The 21,986-nt window shown below is 40.6% G+C and overlaps 1 protein-coding gene and 1 long non-coding RNA gene across 6 annotated transcripts in view; one reads left to right on the top strand and one right to left on the bottom strand.

The window, feature by feature from the left end:
- The window catches only part of Psd3 (pleckstrin and Sec7 domain containing 3), a 527,712-nt gene that overhangs the window by 278,222 nt on the left and 227,504 nt on the right, over positions 1–21,986 (bottom strand). The gene's annotated exons all lie outside the window — the stretch shown is intronic.
- LOC115031740 (uncharacterized) overlaps positions 1–21,986 on the top strand; it is a 40,726-nt gene that overhangs the window by 4,688 nt on the left and 14,052 nt on the right. For 2 of the 3 annotated variants that reach the window (XR_015048642.1, XR_015048641.1), the window contains exons 2-4: positions 5,599–5,650; positions 14,585–14,669; positions 16,629–16,960. This is a non-coding gene — a long non-coding RNA (uncharacterized LOC115031740). The remainder of the gene's footprint in view (positions 1–5,598; positions 5,651–14,584; positions 14,670–16,628; positions 16,961–21,986) is intronic. The other variant, XR_015048643.1, reaches the window with a different exon arrangement.

Raw genomic sequence — 21,986 nt, 5'->3', positions numbered from 1 at the left:
GTGACTATTGAGAAGGGTGTTGTTTCCCTAATTTCTTTCTCAGCCTGTTTATCCTTTGTGTAGAGAAAGGCCATTGACTTGTTTGAGTTAATTTTATATCCAGCTACTTCACCGAAGCTGTTTATCAGGTTTAGGAGTTCTCTGGTGGAATTTTTAGGGTCACTTATATGTACTATCATATCATCTGCAAAAAGTGATATTTTGACTTCTTCCTTTACACTTTGTATCCCCTTGATCTCCTTTCATTGTCGAATTGCTTTAGCTAGGACTTCAAGTACAATGTTGAATAGGTAGGGAGAAAGTGGGCAGCCTTGTCTAGTCCCTGATTTTAGTGGGATTGCTTCCAGCTTCTCACCATTTACTTTGATGTTGGCTACTGGTTTGCTATAGATTGCTTTTATCATGTTTAGGTTTGGCCCTTGAATTCCTGATCTTTCCAAGACTTTTATCATGAATGGGTGTTGGATTTTGTCAAATGCTTTCTCCGCATCTAACAAGATGATCATGTGGTTTTTGTCTTTGAGTTTGTTTATATAATGGATTACGTTGATGGATATCCATATATTAAACCATCCCTGCATTCCCGGAATGAAACCTACTTGGTCAGGATGGATGATTGTTTTGATGTGTTTTTGGATTCGGTTAGCAAGAATTTTATTGAGTGTTTTTGCATCGATATTCATAAGGCAAATTGGTCTGAAGTTCTCTATCTTTGTTGGGTCTTTCTGTGGTTTAGGTATCACAGTAATTGTGGCTTCATAGAATGAATTGGGTAGAGTACATTCTGCTTCTATTTTTTGGAATAGGTTGTGAAGAACTGGAATTATATCTTCTTTGAAGGTCTGATAGAACCCTGCACTAAAACCGTCTGGTCCTGGGATTTTTTTTTTTTTTTTGGTTGGAAGACTATTAATGACTGCTTCTATTTCTTTAGGGGGTATAGGACTATTTAGATCATTAACCTGATCCTGATTTAACTTTGGTACCTGGTATCTGTCTAGAAACTTGTCCATTTCATCCAGGTTCTCCAGTTTTGTTGAGTATAGCCTTTTGTAGAAGGATCTGATGGTGTTTTGGATTTCTTCAGGATCTGTTGTTATGTCTCCCTTTTCATTTCTGATTTTGTTAATTAGGATGCTGTCCCTGTGCCCTCTAGTGAGTCTGGCTAAGGGTTTATCTATCTTGTTGATTTTCTCAAAGAAGCAGCTCCTCGATTGGTTGATTCTTTGAATAGTTCTTCTTTTTTCCACTTGGTTGATTTCGCCCCTGAGTTTGATTATTTCCTCCAGTCTACTCCTCTTGGGTGAATTCGCTTCCTTTTGTTCTAGAGCTTTTAGGTGTGTTGTCAAGCTGCTAATGTGTGCTCTCTCTAGTTTCTTTTTGGAGGCACTCAGAGCTATGAGTTTTCCTCTTAGAAATGCTTTCATTGCGTCCCATAAGTTTGGGTATGTTGTGGCTTCATTTTCATTAAACTCTAAAAAGTCTTTAATTTCTTTCTTTATTCCCTCCTTGACCAAGGTATCATTGAGAAGAGTATTGTTCAGTTTCCATGTGAATGATGGCTTTTTATTATTTATGTTGTTATTGAAGATCAGCCTTAGTCCATGGTGATCTGATAGGATGCATGGAACAATTTCAATATTTTTGTATCTGTTGAGACCTGTTTTGTGACCAATTATATGGTCAATTTTGGAGAAGGTACCATGAGGTCCTGAGAAGAAGGTATATCCTTTTGTTTTAGGATAAAATGTTCTGTAGATATCTGTTAGATCCATTTGTTTCATAACTTCTGTTAGTTTCAATGTGTCCCTGTTCAGTTTCTGTTTCCATTATCTGTCCATTGATGAAAGTGGTGTGTTGAAGTCTCCCACTAGTATTGTGTGAGGTGCAATGTGTGCTTTGAGCTTTAATAAAGTTTCTTTAATGAATGTGGCTTCCCTTGCATTTGGAGCATAGATATTCAGAATTGAGAGTTCCTCTTGGAAGATTTTACCTTTGATGAGTATGAAGTGCACCTCCTTGTCGTTTTTGATGACTTTGGCTTGGAAGTAGATTTTATTAGATATTAGAATGGCTACTCCCGCTTGTTTCTTCAGACCATTTGCTTGGAAAATTGTTTTCCAGTCTTTCATTCTGAGATAGTGTCTGTCTTTTCCCCTGAGATGGGTTTCCTGTAAGCAGCAAAATGTTGGGTCCTGTTTGTGTAGCCAGTCTGTTAGTCTATGTCTTTTTATTGGGGAGTTGAGTCCATTGATATTAAGAGATATTAAGGAAAAGTAATTGTTGCTTCTTATTATTTTTGTTGTTAAAGTTGGCATTTCTGTTCTTATGGCTGTCTTTTTTTTAGGTTTGTTGAAGGATTACTTTCTTGCTTTTTCTAGGACATGGTTTCCATCCTTGTATTGGTTTTTTCTGTTATTATCCTTTGAAGGGCTGGATTCCTGGAAAGATAATGTGTGAATTTGGTTTTGTCATGGAATACTTTGGTTTCTCCATCTATGGTAATTGAAAGTTTGGCTGGGTATAGTAGCCTGGGCTAGCATTTGTGTTCTCTTAGGGTCTGTATAACATCTGTCCAGGATCTTCTAGCTTTCATAGTCTTTGGTAAAAAATCTGGTGTAATTCTGATAGGCCTGCCTTTATATGTTACTTGACCTTTTTCCCTTACTGCTTTTAATATTCCATCTTTATTTGGTGCATTTGTTGTTCTGATTATTATGTGTCAGGAGGAATTTCTTTTCTGGTCTAGTCTATTTGGAGTTCTGTAGGCTTCTTGTATGTTCATGGGCATCTCTTTCTTTAGGTTTGGGAAATTTTCTTCTATAATTTTGTTGAAGATATTTGCTGGCCCTTTAAGTTGAAAATCTTCATTCTCATCTACTCCTATTATCCGTAGGTTTGGTCTTCTCATTGTGTCCTGGATTTCCTGGATGTTTTGAGTTAGGATCTTTTTGTATTTTGCATTTTCTTTGATTGTTGTGCCGATGTTCTCTATGGACTCTTCTGCACCTGAGATTCTCTCTTCCATCTCTTGTATTCTGTTGCTGATGCCCGCATCTATGGTTCCAGATTTCTTTCCTAGGGTTTCTATCTCCAGAGTTGCCTCACTTTGGGTTTTCTTTATTGTGTCTACTTCCCTTTTTAGGTCTAGTATGGTTTTGTTCATTTCCATCTCCTGTTTGGATGTGTTTTCCTGTTTTTCTTTAAGGACTTGTAACTCTTTAGCAGTGTTCTCCTGTATTTCTTTAAGTGAGTTATTAAAGTCCTTCTTGATGTCCTCTACTATCATCATGAGATATGCCTTTAAATCCGGGTCTAGCTTTTCAGGTGTGTTGGGGTGCCCAGGACTGGCTGAGGTGGGAGAGCTGGTTTCTGATGATGGTGAGTGGTCTTGGTTTCTGTTAGTAAGAGTCTTAAGACTGCCTTTCGCCACCTGGTAATCTCTAGAGTCAGTTGTTATAGTTGTCTGTGGTTAGAGCTTGTTCCTTTTGTGATTCTGTTAGCCTCTACCAGCAGACCTGGGAGACTAGCTCTCTCCTGACTTTCAGTGGTTAGAGCACTCTCTGCAGGCAAGCTTTCCTATTGCAGAGAAGGTGCACAGATATCTGTTGTTCGGACTTGCCTCCTGGCAGAAGATGAAGGCCCGAAACAGGGCCTGTTCCAGAAGCTGTTAGCTTCTGTTGTCCACACTCTCACCTGTGCAGACTAGTCTTGGCAGGATCCGGAATGAAGATGGCTCCAGATGCTCCAGCAAAGCCCTCCCGGGCGGGGTGGACACCTCTCCTCTGGCAGGGAAGGTGCCTGGATGTCTGTAGCCCAAAATGGGGTTTGCCAATGAAGCTCTATGGCTCCAGCCTGACCCAGAAGCTGTTAGCTTCTGCAGTCCACACTCCCACCTGCACAGACTAGTCTTGGCAGGATCCGGGAACGAAGATGGCTGCCGCAGATGCTCCAGCAAAGCCCTTATTGTAACTCTTATTATCAACAACTACCATTGCTTGGTGTAGAGACAGAGTCTCAAATACCCTAGGATGGCAATAAACTCCTGATCTTCCTCCCTCAGTCTCCTGAATGCTGAGTTTATAGGCATATGCCACTAGCTTATTTTAAACTAAGCTGCCTGGTTCTTCTTTTTCCAAAACTCTAAGAAAAGCTGCTAGGATTGGGCAGAGGGATGATTAGAAAGGAAGAAAGGACAATTTCTGTTGGCTTCATCCAAATGTTAACCAATCCACAAATCACAGGTTTCCTAACGATGCAATCTAATATTGATGGCAGCCTTCCAAGTGTCCTTATGATGGAAAGCATAGGACAGACACCCTTGGCTCTCTGTTTTCTTAAGCATGGGCTGCAGAAGAGGCCAGAATGAAACAGCCTGAATGGTAAGCATTCCAACAGCTGGGGAGACAAAATAAAAAGAATCCTATACCCCCTGAAGACTCTCACAACCCTAGTAACTTCTGTAATAAACAGAAAAACCCCTTGAGTTCTTTCGCTTCAGTTTCAGTCTCTGGTTACATTCCAGTGCCTTCCTTGTGTTAGAAATCTCCCAGGATCCATCTTTTCTGAAGCAACTACAGAACAGATAAAAATGTAGCTCTGAGAACTTTAGGTCCTTCTTGTACGATTGCTATTGCATTTGACTTTATAAAGTCAACAGAGCACAGCTCATCTGCACTTGCCTTGTTTCCTCTCCTGGCTCTACACTTCAGATGTCTGCTCTAGCAGGTTTACAGGCACTTTTGAATTTACTAATCATTGGCAGACTTCCTTTATCCTATGACATAATCTCTTTAGATCCAGTCTTCCCACTCAATCAAAGAGTGAGGTAGACTGAAGCTTAGGAAAGTGGTCTGGTCCAGACACCTAAGGCCATCAATATGGAACCATAATTATGGCTAGTGGTATCAATGTTGAGACTTACTGTAATGTCATTTCATGATTATAAAGACAATTTCACAGAATATCTGTCAGTTTTCATCTTAAACCAACTTTATGAGAAAAGTGCATCACTTTTCCCCAGTTACTGTTTTAATTATACTGAGAAACTAACTGTAAAATTTTATTCCAAGCCTGGTATAGTTCCAGAACTCAGGAGACTAGGAGAACATTATTAGTTTGAGGACAGTATAGGAAACATTGTGAGTTCAGGAGAAACTTCATCTATGTAACAAGATTTTGTCTCAAAAAAAAAAATCAGTGAATACAAAGGACTATAAAAAGGAGACAAAACGGCTTACCCAAATCATATCATCAAAGTAATGAGGCAAAGGCACCTGAGGTAATTAAACACAATGAGAATATAAACATAACTGTCATTATAGAATTATATAAATGTAAGTAAAGCATAACTGGAAGCAGTTTTGCACAGCCCAGACAATTTACACCACACCCAGAAGGGGCCTGAGTCTCCTGTGAAGTCTCCGGGAAAGGAAAGGCCTGCGTTGTGCATGAAGGGTTAAGGTGTGCTACATATACAGAAGACCATTTTGAGCACCGTGCCTTATGCTCCACACATGGTTAAGTCGTTTCCCATAATAAATGCTGTTAAACATGCACAGCATCTCACCACTCTCACAAGCTGTCTGTCTTCTTCAGGTACCACCAGGAGAAAGCCTTGACTTGCGAGAAAGATTCCTACTTTCCTAAGGTATGTAAAGGGGCTGAATAAGAGTAGCTTACTCTCTAAACCTGCCCCTAGTCTAACCTGGAAAGCAGACCCTGTCCCAGAGGCAGAGTTCATTTCTGTCTTTCATATGTTCCATGTCACACATTCAACATGCCAAGACCATAGTGACTGCTTTCTATGAAGAGCAGCTAGCTCCTAATAAAGAATGTCTAATTGAGGCTAGAGAGATGACTCAGCTGTCAAAGGCTAAACTCACAACCAAAAGTAGAAGAATTCCTAATCCAAATGCATCATTAGCATCTCCTATTACTTTACTGACATATTCAGAGTCTTCAGGTCTCCCAGTTTCTCATCACCAAGGCTATAGTTATTTCTTGAAGTCCCATGCATCCATGCACTTAAACTTTTCTAAGAGTTCTAAGAAGAGTACTGCTTAGAAATTAATGGCTGATCTTAACTACAAACCTGATCATCAACATCCTCCCCTGTATTTAATATTCTTACATCTTTTAATCAGTCATTTTACATGTGTATACATGTTGTGTATAGAGTCCAAGAGAATGTATGCTGAACACACATCCTTCCACTGATTACATCCCCAGCTCCATACTTTTGATGGCAATATTGTCACCAGCATCCAAATGGGTGCAACCCTTGCCCAAAGCGAAAGTAAACAGAAACTGGAAACAGATTTCCAGCAAACTTATATCTGTAATTCTTTAACTCAGGGATTAGCACTTTTTCCTTAAAAGATGAGAAAATTGTAAGGCATACTATCACAGGCCAAAATCTAAGCACTTGGGAAGCAGGGGGAAGATTACCATGAGTTCCAGGTTATGCTGGACTGTACCAAGCCCAACAAGGAATACATAACAAAACTATATGTCTAAATAATAAATTGACCTTTGTGGTCCCCATAATAATACTCTACCAAGGCAGCAGAGCCAGCCATAAGCAACAGTAAATTAATACAAGACCACACACCAATGAAACATTCCTACAAAGGCACAAGAAATTGACCCAAGGGCCATACATAGTCTGCCAGCCCCTGTTTGACCTTAATTTTAGAAATCTTTGATGACTGGGCCATTAACTCTCTTACTTGCTCACCTACTGCTTTGTCTTTCTAGCATTTTAGAGAGAAAAAGAGAGACAGAGACAAAGACAGAGAGAGGCAGAGAGAGAAAGCAAGACAGAAAGATAGAGAGACAGACCATGCATGCTGGTGTGTGTGTGTGTGTGTCTGTGCATGCATGCGTGCACATGCATGCACACACATACACTAGAAGGACCCAGGATGCCATGATGTCAGGATGAAGAATCCGTTCTGTTAAAGAAAGGGAAGGGAATGCTGCCTCTCCATTAGCCAACTGTGGAAATCATGCTCACTTCCAGATCTTCACTCAGTTATCCCCTTATATCCAACTATGCTCTACACTTCTCACCCCCAGGTCAAACCCCCCTTTCATGAAGCCCTAATACACGTGGCCTGCACTTTTACCCGAGCCCCTCACATTTTCATGATTTTATACTGTCTTGCTTAGTGATTGTTATCTCGATGGCCTAGAATGTCTATGGACTATCCTAAAAAACTACCATAGCATGTTAACATCCGAAGCCTTCCATGAATATACAGACATGAAACAAATGTAACCCTCTTCATATTTATAAAGATTAAAACAACTAGTCTCTTCAAGGTAATTATATCATTTCTAAAAAAAAAATAATAATAATAATCCTTTTGATCTTCCCAGTGTGAAGTCTTTCAAAAACAACTGGAATACCACATTTTCATATGAACGACTTAGAAAAGCCTGTTTTGTGATTTTATAGTAAACATCTTACAGAAATGATTGATTTAGAGTAACTTGTGGATTTCTGGAAATAGGAAAATATAATCCTTAAACGGCTTTCTGCTACCTAGACATAAGAGAAGCCTCACAGAACAACCTTAAAAAAAAGATGTCACAGAAAACCAAACACGGCACTCAGGAGGTAGAGGCAGGATGATCTCTGAGTTCGAGATCGGCCTGGTCTACAAAGGAAACTGTAGGACAGCCAGGGCTACACAGAAAAATCCTGCCTCAGAAAAATAAAAATGTATGCATGCATACATACATACATACATTAAAAAAAACAACAACTTAAGTTTACATCATGAATTGGTTAAAAAACAAACAATCTGTAGAATACAAATGAACTGATGGATACGGGTAAACTAATGGATCAATAATAATCAATAATAAACAATGGATACAGAATGCAAAGGCCAATACCAGACAAGAAATCAGATGTAATCTTCAACTCAGCAGTGCCTTTCTGGACAACTGGTTCAGTAGCAAAAGTAAGCCTGAAGGATGACAAAGTGGCAGCCTCCAAAAGGAGTGGCCAGGGAGACTGAGATACAAGTAAGGTTCCCCTGGAGTGTCCACTCTGGATCATCGCAGTACTGTATTTCCTCAATAGCCATTTCTGGACTCACTCATCTCTCTAGCTGCACTCCCTCACAGGGCACCACCCAAGCCCACGTAATCCACTCCTCCTCCATACAATACACCGACCACACACCCCCAGGTTCCCTGCTGATCTTCATCTCCAATATTTGTAGTACTGATTGAGGGTATGTAATGATCTTGGCATTTATATTGTCACCTTGCAGAAGCTACTGTTTGCTTTTATGCAGGATCTTGGCATACAATTAAGAATCCTTTCATTAGACTTACATCAGTCATTTGACACTAAATCATGTACTGTTTGCTATTAAATACTATTGGGGGTGGTCTAATGCTAAGGTCCTGCTCCCCAGTTGGTTCTTGATCTGTCAGTAAAGGAAGCCTTGGGCCAATAGCTGGGTGGAAGGTACAGGCAGGATTTCCAGGTCCTGGGAGGCAGGTGGAGGGATGCAAGGAAGGACAGATTTTTGCTTTGAAGAGAGGAGAACCCAGCAACCATGTGAGATCTGAAAACAGAATGGCCACACAGGCTGCTCCTACAGGCAGGTGGTCAGGGGAGTTTAGCAGGTGAAGTTTAGGGCAGGTGGAAGAGACTGAAATGAGAAATTAGTAAGGGCATGCTTTCGCAAGCAGGAGATAGTAGCACCCAGCAATTGTGCCAGAAGGCAAGTTGTGATTGAGCAACTGTATGTCTGTGTCTTTTATCCATAGATTCAAGGGAATCCCAGTGGGGCCTGGTAGCACAGTCACTTTCTGGAGCTAAAGGAGGGTAGAGTGTAAAACAACATGCAACAAAATAGTTCCTATGAATGTGGCCTTGTTTGTTAATTTACTAGCTTCTTATGAGCCAAGATTTAGCAGTGAGGGATAGGCAGCAGACCCAACATACTTGTAAAAATTAGTTGAGTGTGTTGAAGATCCTTTCCTTTTGTTGTTATTTTCATAGCCATGTATTACATATACATAACAACAGATGACATTTTCGTACAAGCATTGAACATATTTTGATTATATTCATCCCCTGCCATCCCTGTTTAGTCCCCTCCTGATTCACTGATCCCCTTTCTGTTCCCAACAAGTTCCCTTCTACTTTTGTGTCTTTTTCTTTTGTGACCCAATAACTTTAAAAGTAAGTCTCTAGATAGGAGCATGGGCAACTTATAAGTGCCTACACCACTAAAGAATTCCCCTCCCCTCTTCCTGCGTCAACCTTGAGCTGCCCAATCACAGATACTGAGAGTTCAAGAGGACATCCTTGCCATGCTCAAAAGACAACAGCCCACGGGATCCCTCTCCCTCCTCTAGCTATATTTTCTTTTCTGCCTCTTCTGTATTGTTCCCTTGGAGGGGATGATGAAGACGACCCAGTTAAGGCTGAGCAGTTATTTGTTCTTAGTTATGGGTTTCTGCAGAAACTGCCACCCATTTCAAAAGAGAAGCTATAGTGACCAAAGCTTTCAGCACCACTAATCTATGGACATAACTATAAATATTTAGAAGGCACTTTGACAAGTCCATTCAGTAAGTTCCCCCTTAGTGCCTATGACTTCCTCAGCCACAGGCTTTTGACTTCAGGGTTTGACTTCAGTCTGAGATGTCAATTCCCTGCTATTTAGAAAGCCACAAATCCAATTAGAAAGTTGTTGTCTACTCTGTAAAAATCATGTCATTATTGTGCCTCTCCGCAAATCTTGTCCGGTGCTGACAGTGTAGCACTCAGGGTCCACAGCTAAGGAAAGACTACTGATGACGACCCCACCCCAACCCCCTAGCAAACTGAATAGCACCTTCCTTCGGGGACTACAAAATATAGACAACAGAGAAGCCTCCTGCTCGTTTCCAACCTGATTTTTCTGTTCTGAAACCAAGTATGCAGTATCTTTGGCAACAGGATCCTAGCTTCTGGTTCTGGTGGGCAACTGTCAGCAGTAGGCCCTGATACAACTTGTATCATTTCAGGGGCCTTAGGGGTTTCCCTGATCATCCCTATCTTCCTCGGAAGATAGCTCATCCCTAGATTTGTTTTTAGATTTATTTATTCATTTATTTCATGTATATGAGTACACTGTAACTGTCCACAGACACACCAGCAGAGGGTATCAGAATCCATTACAGATAGTTATGAGCCACCATGTGATTGCCGGGAATTGTATTCATGACCTCCAGAAGAGCAGTCAGTGCTCTTAACCGCTGAGCCATCTCTCCAGCCCTAGTATCTTTATTTAATAACTAGCTGGTCCTTCTTTTCTTTTAAACTAGACAGATATAGGAATCCAAACTACATATTTCAGTTCCCAACAAACTGTGGAAAACATGTCACCATATTTAAAGAGTCTCATTTTCCTTTTATTAAAAATTTAGAGCAACACCTCAATGTTTAATTCTATTTATTTTAACTATGATTGACTCAAAATTCACCAGGGCAGTTCTTCCAAGGATAACTAAAAGGCCCAAATTTGAGATAATTAGCCACCCACCATCAGAAAGGTAAACACTAAGCTGATTTTTCCTACTCACACACATGGAATGTCAGTACTTGGAAAACTAAGGCAGAAGCATGATGAGTTTAAGGCAAGCCTGAGTGACCTTAAGACCAGCCTGAGTTGCACAGCAATGTCAGCCTTAAGGGGAAAAAAAAAGCCAACCAAGGTATTTTGTTTTCTTTTGCCTTGTGCTACTCTATCAAATCTCAAGGTTCCATTTTAGGCAACAGAAATATTTATGAATAATATAATGCCAAGTTCCTCATATAGTAAAATTTTATGGCCATAGTCTCATTAATACCGTCAGCTTAATAAATGTCTAGGTACTTCAGTCTCTGACTAGCACAGGAATAACAATAACAAAGACAGAGCTTATTTAGTAGAGGGTACAATGAGCGTCAATACTTGCTTCCTAATTATTTTGTATTTGTTTTCAAGAAATTTCCAATTTGACAGCACTGCAAGTTGAAACTGTAGCTTCTAACTTGGAGTTCTGAAAGTTATACAAGGAAAAGTGGAGGGATGGGGGTTCCACGTGTAAGGAACAAAGAACACCCAGGTCTTGGCCCTTAAGAAAAGAATGTCCCATGAAGACTTTGTTTTCCCCTTTAATGACCCTGTCATCAGCTCTAGAATGCTAATAACTGAAAGCAATCTGTACTAAATAACCCAATGCTTTGGGCTATACACATATACTTTCCCTTCCAAAAGAGAAATAAGAGGGGATACTACGCACACTGCTATGTGTCAATAGCCGAAAGGTTTTTGGCTTTATCTTAACAGGTTAAAAAAGTTAAGTTCCTTCACATGATATTTAGTGTAGAAGTTCAGTAAGCAAATCAGATAGATGGTAGTTTTGGTTCACTGGGGATGGAAGCAGGGACTTCCACTCTATCCTCATTCCCCAACGCTCCAGGAGACACAGAACCTTGAGTTAGAGAATTGTTTTAAGCTGTGCTTTTCTGGGAGGCTACAGGACTTGGTGAGAAAACTCAGCTCCTAAATTCACATTTGAACAGCCATGCCAACAACATGACTTAGCTGCTACATGAAGTGAGATAGTAACTTAGATGGCATGTGACCTGAGGTAGTGACTTAGCCGGGGTAAGTCTGAGTGACCTTATCTGAGGAAGAACTGTATCAGCTCATCCTGAAGGCTGAAGAGCACTGTGCAAGGTACCAGAGTCCCTGACAGGAGCTTTACAGCTGTGCACGTTTTAGTCTAATCATGCAGAAGATGGAGGCGTGACTTTTGCTTCCTAGATTCCCAGATAGCATTTTATAGCTTTAGAATGATAAAGATGTACATCAGAGATAAATGTATAAACATGTAGAATTATAAGATGCATGTCAGAGATTACTGTATAGATGATGTGTACATTACAGATAGGTAGAAATAAATGTATAGATATTTAGAATTGTAAGATGTATGTAATGTTTAGATACATAGATTACAGATGCACAAATATGGATGTAAACAAAGGTCAGTAGTTAATTGGGACAGAGAAATTAGGTTGGACCCCAAGATTTTACACACACACACACATATACACAAACCCACACACACAAACACACACAAAATATATCAGTTAACAAGTACCAGTTGAGAAACTTCCACAGAATCTATTTCTACATCCATTTGTGTTTCTTCAGAAGCTTTTCAAAGACTTGCAGTAGAGAACGCCAGTAACACTCCAGTCCTTGTTTCATACCATCTTAGTTCATCTTAGCTCACTTAGGAGAGATCATTCATGTTTCTCATCTTTTAAATCTGAGTATTTTTAAAGTATGAAAATTTTAAGCCTTTATTCCATGATGTCCTAATGAGACTAAGCTATGAATGGAATTTCCTAAGCCTCCAAATTAACTTAAACAGAACACAAAGATGCTCACTCTGTCTCCCTCCACACCCCACCCTCATCTCAGATCTAAGTGGGAGAAAGCTGCCAGCAAGAAACTGAAATGGTGCCTCACAGCTGGGGAAGTGCCTCTGAAAGCATCACAGACTCTGTCCACCAGGGGGCAGTGTTGTCTAACTATTAAAGAGTACTCAGCATGAACAAAAATAAAACTCCTTCCTAAAGATTTTCAGGGGAAAGATTTCTCATGTTCGAAGGAAAATCTAAAATGTTTCTATTAAGTCTCTTTAATCAGATTACAATGTCCTCACAACCTCACAACCTCACCATCCACTGCTCACAAGCACTAGGCCTCACATGCCTCTAGATCAAAGAAGGAACTGAAGACTCCTCATGGTTTTCCACTCTGCCCAGGACTGCTTCAGTCCCCACCACAAGCGCCATCCTCACCTGTGATCTGCTGTGAACAGGCAAAGGAAGTAGTGACCAACGGCTGCCCAGAACCCTACTGCCCCACCAAACTTCAAGCCACTTTATGATGGTCCCTACTTAAATTATCTCCCAACACTGAATAAAACCCCTATAAGGAGCCAGGCGTGGTTGTGCATGCCTTGAATCCAAGCACTTAGAAACCAGAGCCGGGGGGATCCCTGTGAGTTCCTTTCAGGACAGCCTGGTGGATATAACCAGTACCATATTAGTCAGGGGTGCACAGTGAAACCCTGTCTGGAAAACAAAAACAAAACAAAATGACAAACAAACAAACAAAAAATCACTCCAACATATACCCAACATTTTACCTTGAAAGAGATGGTTATCATCCTGTCCTAGCGACAGAGGCCCAAAGTAGGCTGCCAAGGTGTCAGTGGCCAGGGTGATTTAGATTATACTTCTGGTCTTTAAAGGAGGCAGCAAACATATCATAACTCATTTAACAGTCTATTATTATTAAAAATATTTGGCTCAACCCAAGCAAATAAAAAATAGTTAGCCAAACTATAAAACGACTAGAGAACGGCATAAGGAAAATTGCTTCTTGACACTGATAGTGGCTATTTATTTATTTTTCTTGTGTGAAACACCAAAAGCACAGGCAAAGAAAAAAAAAGGCTGCAAAGAAAATGAGCAAGGGAGATAGGCCTTCTTAAGAGACTCAGAGACAAGCCCCTGATAATCCAATCCCAAATAACCAGCCCTCACATGCATTCACTCTCACACACACACACACTCACACACACTCACACACACACACTCATACACACACTCACTCACACACACACACTCACACACACACTCACACACACACACTCACACACACACTCACACACACACACTCTCACACACACACACACACTCACATACACACACACACACTCACACACACTCACACACACACACACTCACACACACACACACTCACACACACACACTCACACACACACACACACACTCACTCACACACACACACACACACACCACGAGTGAAGAGGCTAACAAATGAGCTCAGCACACTGCATTTCTATATACATATGAATATATACATGTATGTATATATGTATGTAACAATACTAATTAAGAGAAAAGAGGTCATGAAAATGAAAGGGAATTGGGGGACTCAGAAGGAACTGAAAGAGGGAGATGAAGGCATAAAAAATTAATTAAATACAGCAGTCATATATAAAAATCTCAAAAAGAATTTCAAAAGGAAGTCAGGACCACATCCATCTGAGAAATAAACTCAACTACTGTGCAGCAAAGGAAGCGGTCAACAGAATAAAGAGACAACCTACATAATAGGAGAAAATATTTGTGAAGCAAACATCTGATAAGTAACTATATCTTAAATAATTCAATTCCAAGAAAACAAGCAACGGCTTTTTTAACGGGCAGCCTCTGAACAGACATGTCTCAAGAGCTTAGGGGAGGACAGACTTAGCCCACTGCACAGGTGACTATGTTTCGCATCACTAGCTGTGGTTTGAATGAGAATGGCCCCAGTAAGCTCGTGTTTGATTATTTGCTTCCCAGCTGCTGGTAACATTTGGGAAGGCTTAGGGGCCTTATTGGAGGAGGTGTTTCATTGCAGGCCTGGAGGTTTCAAAACTCCACACAATTTCCAATGTGTCTCTCCCTTGCTCATGCCTCTGCATCCGGATAAAGCCCTCAGCTATAGCTATACCATGCCTGTCCGCCTGCTGCCAAGCTACCTTGCCAGGATGATCATGGATTCTTCCCATCTGAAACTGTAAGCAAACTCCAAATAAACCCTTCCTTCTGTAGGATGCCAAGGTCACTGTGCCTCATCACAGCAATAACAAAGTAACTGAGATACTCATAATTTGGGGACGGGGCGGGGGAGGAGTTAAACCCCTAGGAGACACCGCCTCATACCTGCTAGAAAGACTATTACGAAAGAGGCAAAGATGTGTTGGAGAGGATGCAGGGAAAAATACGTCCTCTGTACATTGCTGCTAGAAGTGTAAGACGTTATGAAAAAGAGAATGGAGACTCCTACAAACAGAAATGGGATGAACATGTGATCCACTAATCCTGTTTCTAAGTATACAGCCCAAGGACAGCCAGTTAGTTAAACAACATCCAAACACCTAAAGTTTGGTTATTCACTGTTATTCAAAATATCCAAGATACTGATATCTGGAGAATTAAGTCAAGGAGGGAAGTGAGATATATACGTACATAATGAAATATGATACATCAATAAGCAAAATTCTGCTATTTGCAATTGAATAAATATGAAGGACATTTTGCTAAGTAAAATAAGACATGAACAAAACAATATTGTATGATCTCACATGTAGAATGTTTCAAAAGTCAAGGACCAGCAAGATGACCTATGGGTAAAGACACGGGTCACACAAGCCTGATGACCTAAATTTGCTCTCAGAATCCACATAAAAGTGGGAAAAAAACCAAACTCCACAAAGTTGTCCTCTGACAAAGTTGTCCTCTGACTCAACTACTATGCCATATGCACGTCCCACATGAACACAACTCACACGCATGCACATACACACACACACACACTGACCTAATAAAATATTTTCTGTGCAAATTACAGATGATTCAGAACTTAAATGATCCTGGTTACTTTGAGCCTGTTTATCTGCCCTCTGAGAATTTCCCACCACTGGTATGCTTGCGTAAGCCCTAGCACATTCTTGAGAACAGAAAGAAGAAAGAGAGAACATAGAAGGACAAACTGGCATGTCCTAAGCATACTTTAAAGGTGTTTTGGATGAGCAGCCCCCAGAATTAATACTTCTGGCTATCTGTCACCATGAACACGTTTGGGAACAGACATTCCCCAGACTTCTCAGCTTACCCTGCACTGACTTCATACTGCTCTTCTAAGACCAGTAAACAAAGAACCTCATTTTCAATCCGTAAGAACATATGTTAGCATGTTTCAGCATCTGCCCCAAGTCCTTCTCCTTCGTCCTCTGTAGAGACTGTCTTCAAACAGCTCCTGCCACTGTCTGGGCACTCTCCTTTTGCAGTCTAACTGATAAGTGCCTTCAGTAGGTTGCCATATGTCCCTACTTTTATCCCAATAGGAATCATATTGTTAGAACCATCATACTACGTGTCTGCTACTCCAACCAGACCATATACACGTCTCTCTCCAGTTTAGCAACTGAAGGAATGACTAAGAAAATGCCCCCAAGAGAGCCTTCATTTGGCAGGGGGAATATTTAGGGGATCTGGTACCTGCCATTAAAGAAAACACAGGCATCTTGATTATTTGTTTAAGGTCTTTTTCAACACACCAGCATTTCCCCAATAAATGCATCCATGTAAGCTGGGGAATGTTTGTAATGTTCGCTATGTGTAAGCTTGCAGCCACACCACAGGCTTTCAGGGTTACTGACCTATCAACTCTCCCAGCTTCCAAGTTCCCCACCCATGTACGCTCCTTTAAGCTGGAAGATGGTTCACCTTGGCCTGGGCCCTTGCCACTGATCACAGTGCCATCGGAGGAAGCCCAACTCCCTGCACACCTTTTATTAATCTGCTAATGTGCACCTGATGACCATCAGAAACTCATCACTTGCTACAGTTCCCTTAATTCTCTTTTTAAAATGGGCTTGCCACCCCCTTATTAAAGCAGCTGTCCTTTCATCTGACTTCCAAATAATCCTACAATAAATCTGTAGATTACCTGCAAATGTACTCCGCTTTTTAGGTCACAGTCCTCAGAGTTGAACTGATGTAAAAGGAGCTAGGTGATCTCTTCTTGATCTTCCAGTGGTGTGTGTTACACCACCTCCAACATGGTGATTGGACTCATCGATAGAGAAAATCCAACCAACCAGGAACTACCCTGCCTCTGCTGTATCTCAGAATCCCTTACCGTTACCTCTCATGTCCTTAGAAAGGGGCCCAGCCTCTCCATGTTCACAGTGAGACTGCCTCGATCTGCGTATCTACAGGGTTCATTACAGGAGCACACAGAATCAGAGTCACGGAGAGACTGAGAAGATCCTGAATTTTTAACCAGCATAAGCAGCATCCAAGGTATCTATCTACAGTGCACTTGAAAGTGGGCCAAGTGGACTGGGGCATAAATGGAAGCAGGTGCCTTTATCCATTGCTTCCAGTGTACCATGACCAAAGAATATCACCTTCTAAGTGTTCTGTGAAATGCAGAACCTCGGGGTTCCCTAGATAATGGCTGAATTAGTGTTCCTTAGGAGGCCACAGTGATCTTTTGATATGTACACACTCCTTTTTAAAAATTGTGATGCTAAAAATACAAGTTTCAACTCTAAAATAACATACAAGTTGCAACAATCCCTTATTATCCTGAAACAAAATTCACAATGTAACAAGTAGAAGATAAAATTCAAAATAATCAATATAATCTCCTAAATACAGTGCAAAGGAAAAGTAAAATGTAACGAAAATTACATGACTGTTCATGCTAGTGAGACAGTATTTGTCAAAGGGAAAAACCTCCCTGAGGAAGGCGGGAGTCAAGAAGGACAAGCACATTACACTATGACTCATCTGCCTTACTGCTGCCTAGTGAGGGAAATGTCAACATCCTCACCCAACGGGTAATACATCCCCTAAGCCAAAACCAGAAGCCTAATCTGCCCTTGATTTATATGGAAGAAAACCTATATTAAAGGTCATTCAGAAAGTCTTTACATAGCATACTCTTAAGCACAAATCATTAGAATCATATTGTTCCCACACCACGCAAATGTTCCCCACATTAAAAGTCACTACAGCACATAAAACAACTGTTTCCAGTATTGTCCCATCCCACCCTCATAGAACTCTAAATAAATGTTTTGGCCTCCACAAATTAGAGGTTGGCAAGGGCAGATGCACATATGTGGTCCTAACCTCTCTCTATACAGTCTGGGGGAAGGGGAACTCTTTAAGAGAAAGAAAAACAGCATGTTGTGTGCCTTAGAGCCTTGGAAGCCACAAGCATTCATTGGATTTAGGAAAATCTATTACAGGATGCAACTTTGGATTGCAACGTGTGACTTCCTTGAAATCACAAACACAAACGTGGGCACAAGCTAACATTTTAATGCTGGGCCATAAGGCAGTGTCTACTGGTACAGAGGAATACGATGAGAGCACACTAGAGGGTTGTAGATGGGGACCTGGTTTTTACAAGCAGTGATAGCACAGCTGAATGCCCGTCACAACCTCATTACCAGGAGCTTCAGAACTGTATTGTTACATGAAACTCCCCCAATTTTAACAGCAGGTTTTATTTTCACACAAGTGGATCAAGTAAAGCATAAATTAAAGATACCAACATGTAATCTCTGCTTTGCAAAATAAAAGTGGGGAGATAAATAAAATAAAAAGAAGAGGAAATTTGAACTAGATACATAAAAAGAAAAGGAAATTTGAACTGAGACAGTTTGGCAAGGAAAATTTCAGGGAGACACTGCTAAAACACACTTTGTGAAACAGATCATATACCAACAAATAAAACATTCTTCCTTCCGAATTTTCCATCTCAAGGATATAGTCCTAACAGCATCCAAAGGGCTGCATAACTATCTCTTCAATATAAAACATAGGTGTCTTAGTCAGGGTTTCTATTCCTGCACAAACATCATGACCAAGAAGCAAGTTGGGGAGGAAAGGGTTTATTCGGCTTACACTTCCATGCTGCTGTTCATCACCAAAGGAAGTCAGGACTGGAACTCAGACAGGTCAGGGAGCAGGAGCTGATACAGAGGCCATGGAGGGATGTTCTTTACTGGCTTGCCTCCCCTGGCTTACTCAGCCTACTCTCTTATAGAACCCAAGACTACCAGCCCAGGGATGGTCCCACCCACAAGGGGCCTTTCCCCCTTGATCACTAATTGAGAAAATGCCTTACAGTTGGATCTCATGGAGGCATTTCCTCAACTGAAGCTCCTTTCTCTGTGATAACTCCAGCTGTGTCAAGCTGACACAAAAATAGCCAGTACAATAGGCAAACAGAGAAATCATTTCAAATTAATCACAAATGGTTAGTATGCTCATGAAAAAGGTCTGGTGTTAATTATACTTCGTGCAGCAAACTTCTCAAGATAAAAATATTTTGGTTCTAACAGATCTACGATTATCCATCCCAAAGTTGACCTGATTTTACTCTCAAGAAAAATTTAGATTCTGCTTATCGTGTGTGTGTGTGTGTGTGTTCACATTTTGTTGTACAGACTGATTTGAATTATCAGGACTAAATGCTTACTTTGCCTCAGTCTCCTAAGTAACCAGACTAACAAACCTATGTCATAATCCTTGGCTCCTTCACTTCTCAATACAGAACAGGACAAAAGGGAAGGGAGGGGATAAAGAGGATTGAAAGGGACGGTGGAGGGGGCTGCAAATCAGAGCTTGGTGTGTTGTCCTACACTGTGACCCTAGCACTCACTGCTTAAAGCAGTTTTGTGAGTTCAAAGATCACCTGGACTGCAGTGAGACCCTACCAAAAGAAGGAAAGAAGAGGGGAAGGGCAGAAAAAAATCAGAGCTAGGTATACAGTTGAATCCTTAGAGTGCATGTCTGGCATGCACTAGGCCCGCCTTCCATAGCACCGCATAAATAAAATAATGCAGTAATGGACATCAGTCTGAAAATGGCAAAAATATTATACTGGACATTAGGAACCTTTAGCACCCCCTCCAGATTGTTTCTGCAACACTCCATGGCTATCTGTGTATATAAAGCACCAAGTAGTTCCAATCAGACAGCTGAGGCTGCTAAGGAACGGCTCTTTCTACAGATATGTGGGACCAGAATTGTATGAAGTGGGCCCATTACATAAATGACCCTACCCAAAAGGAGAGTTTATAATCACTCTCCAGCTCAGATGAAATTATGGTCTACCAAGCAGGGTCTGTGGTCCAGATAAAGTAATGGAGACCATCTGTCCATTTAGTGAGGGCCAAGCACTACTGAGCACATTTAACATAATAACTGTATAAAGCACTATAAAGTCAGTTTTTCTGCTGTTTACATAGATCGAAAGCCATCTGAGAAAAGATAAACTCGACAAAATGTCCCAAAAAGAGTCTTTCTAAAAGACTCACCATGAAATTATAAACTGACTTAAATCTGTGGTGGAGACAAGAAAATAAGTCAACAGAAAACCTTATAATTAGTGGATTTATCATTCATTCCTTTGTATGTCTGTGGTTTCTATGCCAAACTGTGTTTTTCGTAAAGTAATGACTCCTAGCTTTCCTAGATCCCACAGCTACACACAAAATTAGAATAAGGACTTACACACACACAGAGAAACACACACACATACATAGAGACACATAGACACACACATATCCAAGAATGAGACAGGGATCCAAGCACTATACCTAATCAGAATTAAGTCTAAGTCTACAGACAACAGTTGTGTAATGACCTAGAAAAAATTTAACACAATTCAATTATCGGAAGGTTAGGATAAGAAGCACACCTTCCAGAGGAAAATAGATTCCTCCTACAAATAACATAGTAAGGATATATTTAGAAAAAATAAATAAATAAATGAAAAAGGGAAAAGTGACGATCAATCAGTCTAAGAAAATGCAGTGCTCGTGTGCAGTCTACCTCCGTGGCCAGCAGAGGTCGCACACATAGGCTCTGTATCTCTTCTGCCTCAGGTGCAGCAGCTGCAGACACTTAGGTCTGGCAACGCTTAAGTGCAGCAGCCACATTCATCTATTTAGAGTCAGTCTGAATTAAAAGTTCAAAAGCCTTTGCTATTATTAAAATATAGAATATAAACACCAAAAGTCTGGAAAGAGTAAAGACAGATTCCAGAGGCTCCTGTTGGAGAGCTGGAGAAGAAGCCACTGTATCCTCATTTCCATGACAATGTCATGAGCCAACCACTCAGTTACCTTGAGAAGGAAGTTTTACATAATAATACTTAAGATGCAAGCAAGAGAACACACACACACACTCATCATATAAATCTGCTTTAGATAGACTATATAAGCCAACTTTTTCATTTTACATAGGGAATTTGTAAGCAGTAACTATGAGGCAACTGCCAGCAATGTTTATAATAGCAAACCTACATGTGAGAAGAAAAACCAAATGAAGAAGGGATGAACCCTGGCTGAGGGTGTAGAGAAAGTACTCGCAGCATGTGCAAGATCATGGCTAAAGAGCTCTGTGTTGGCAGTGGAGCCCTGGAAGATGAGAAGAGCTGACCCTCCCAATTTCTTTTGTCCTGTATAATTTACTCAAGACTCCATTTCTTACACATACATACACATTGTTTTAGACCTAATAGCCTAAATTTCACATTATACTTACGATAACATATATACTATTTTAAAATAAAAAATATCTATATCTAGCAGACTAAAAGTGAATCAGCCCATTTTCCTAATTAAATTTGACAATAAGAATATATACCAGAGCTGGGCAGTGGTGGTGCACACCTTTAATCCCAGCACTCGGAGGCAGAGGCAGGCAGATTTCTGAGTTCAAGGCCAGCCTGGTCTACAGAGTGAGTTCCAGGACAGCCAGGGCTACACAGAGAAACCCTGTCTCGAAAAAAAAAAAAAAAAAAAAAAAAAAAGAATATAAACCAGAACAATCTTTCTGCTAGGCAGTTTGATAAATGGAGACTTTCATTTAGTTAAGGTATAAAACTATCCTATTACATATGGTGGAACATGTCTGGAATCCCAAAACTCAGGAAGATGAGGCAGGAGAACAGTAAGTTAGAGGCAATCCTAGGGTGTATAATAAAATTTGCTCCCTGACCCTTATAAAAAAAATCTGGTCAATAAATAAATACAGAAATAGAAAACAAAAAACTACCACAGAGCCCTGTATCAATGCACTCGTCAGTTAATTGAACACTGAACAAATGAACACATACTCCTATCTGGAACAAAAAAATAGATATGATATGAGAGGTGACTTTGCTTGGGATTCAGGATGTGTTCTTTCTCTCTCTCTCTCTCTCTCTCTCTCTCTCTCTCTCTCTCTCTCTGTGTGTGTCTGTCTCTGTCTCTCTCTCTCTCTCTTTCTCTCTCTCTCTCTCACTTTCCTATGGTAGCACTTT

The sequence above is a fragment of the Mus caroli genome, unplaced genomic scaffold (genome assembly GCF_978045245.1).
Source record: "Mus caroli unplaced genomic scaffold, Mus_caroli_1 scaffold_10, whole genome shotgun sequence".
Taxonomy (NCBI): Eukaryota; Metazoa; Chordata; class Mammalia; order Rodentia; family Muridae; genus Mus; species Mus caroli.
This window is presented reverse-complemented; position numbering and strand designations above follow the sequence as displayed.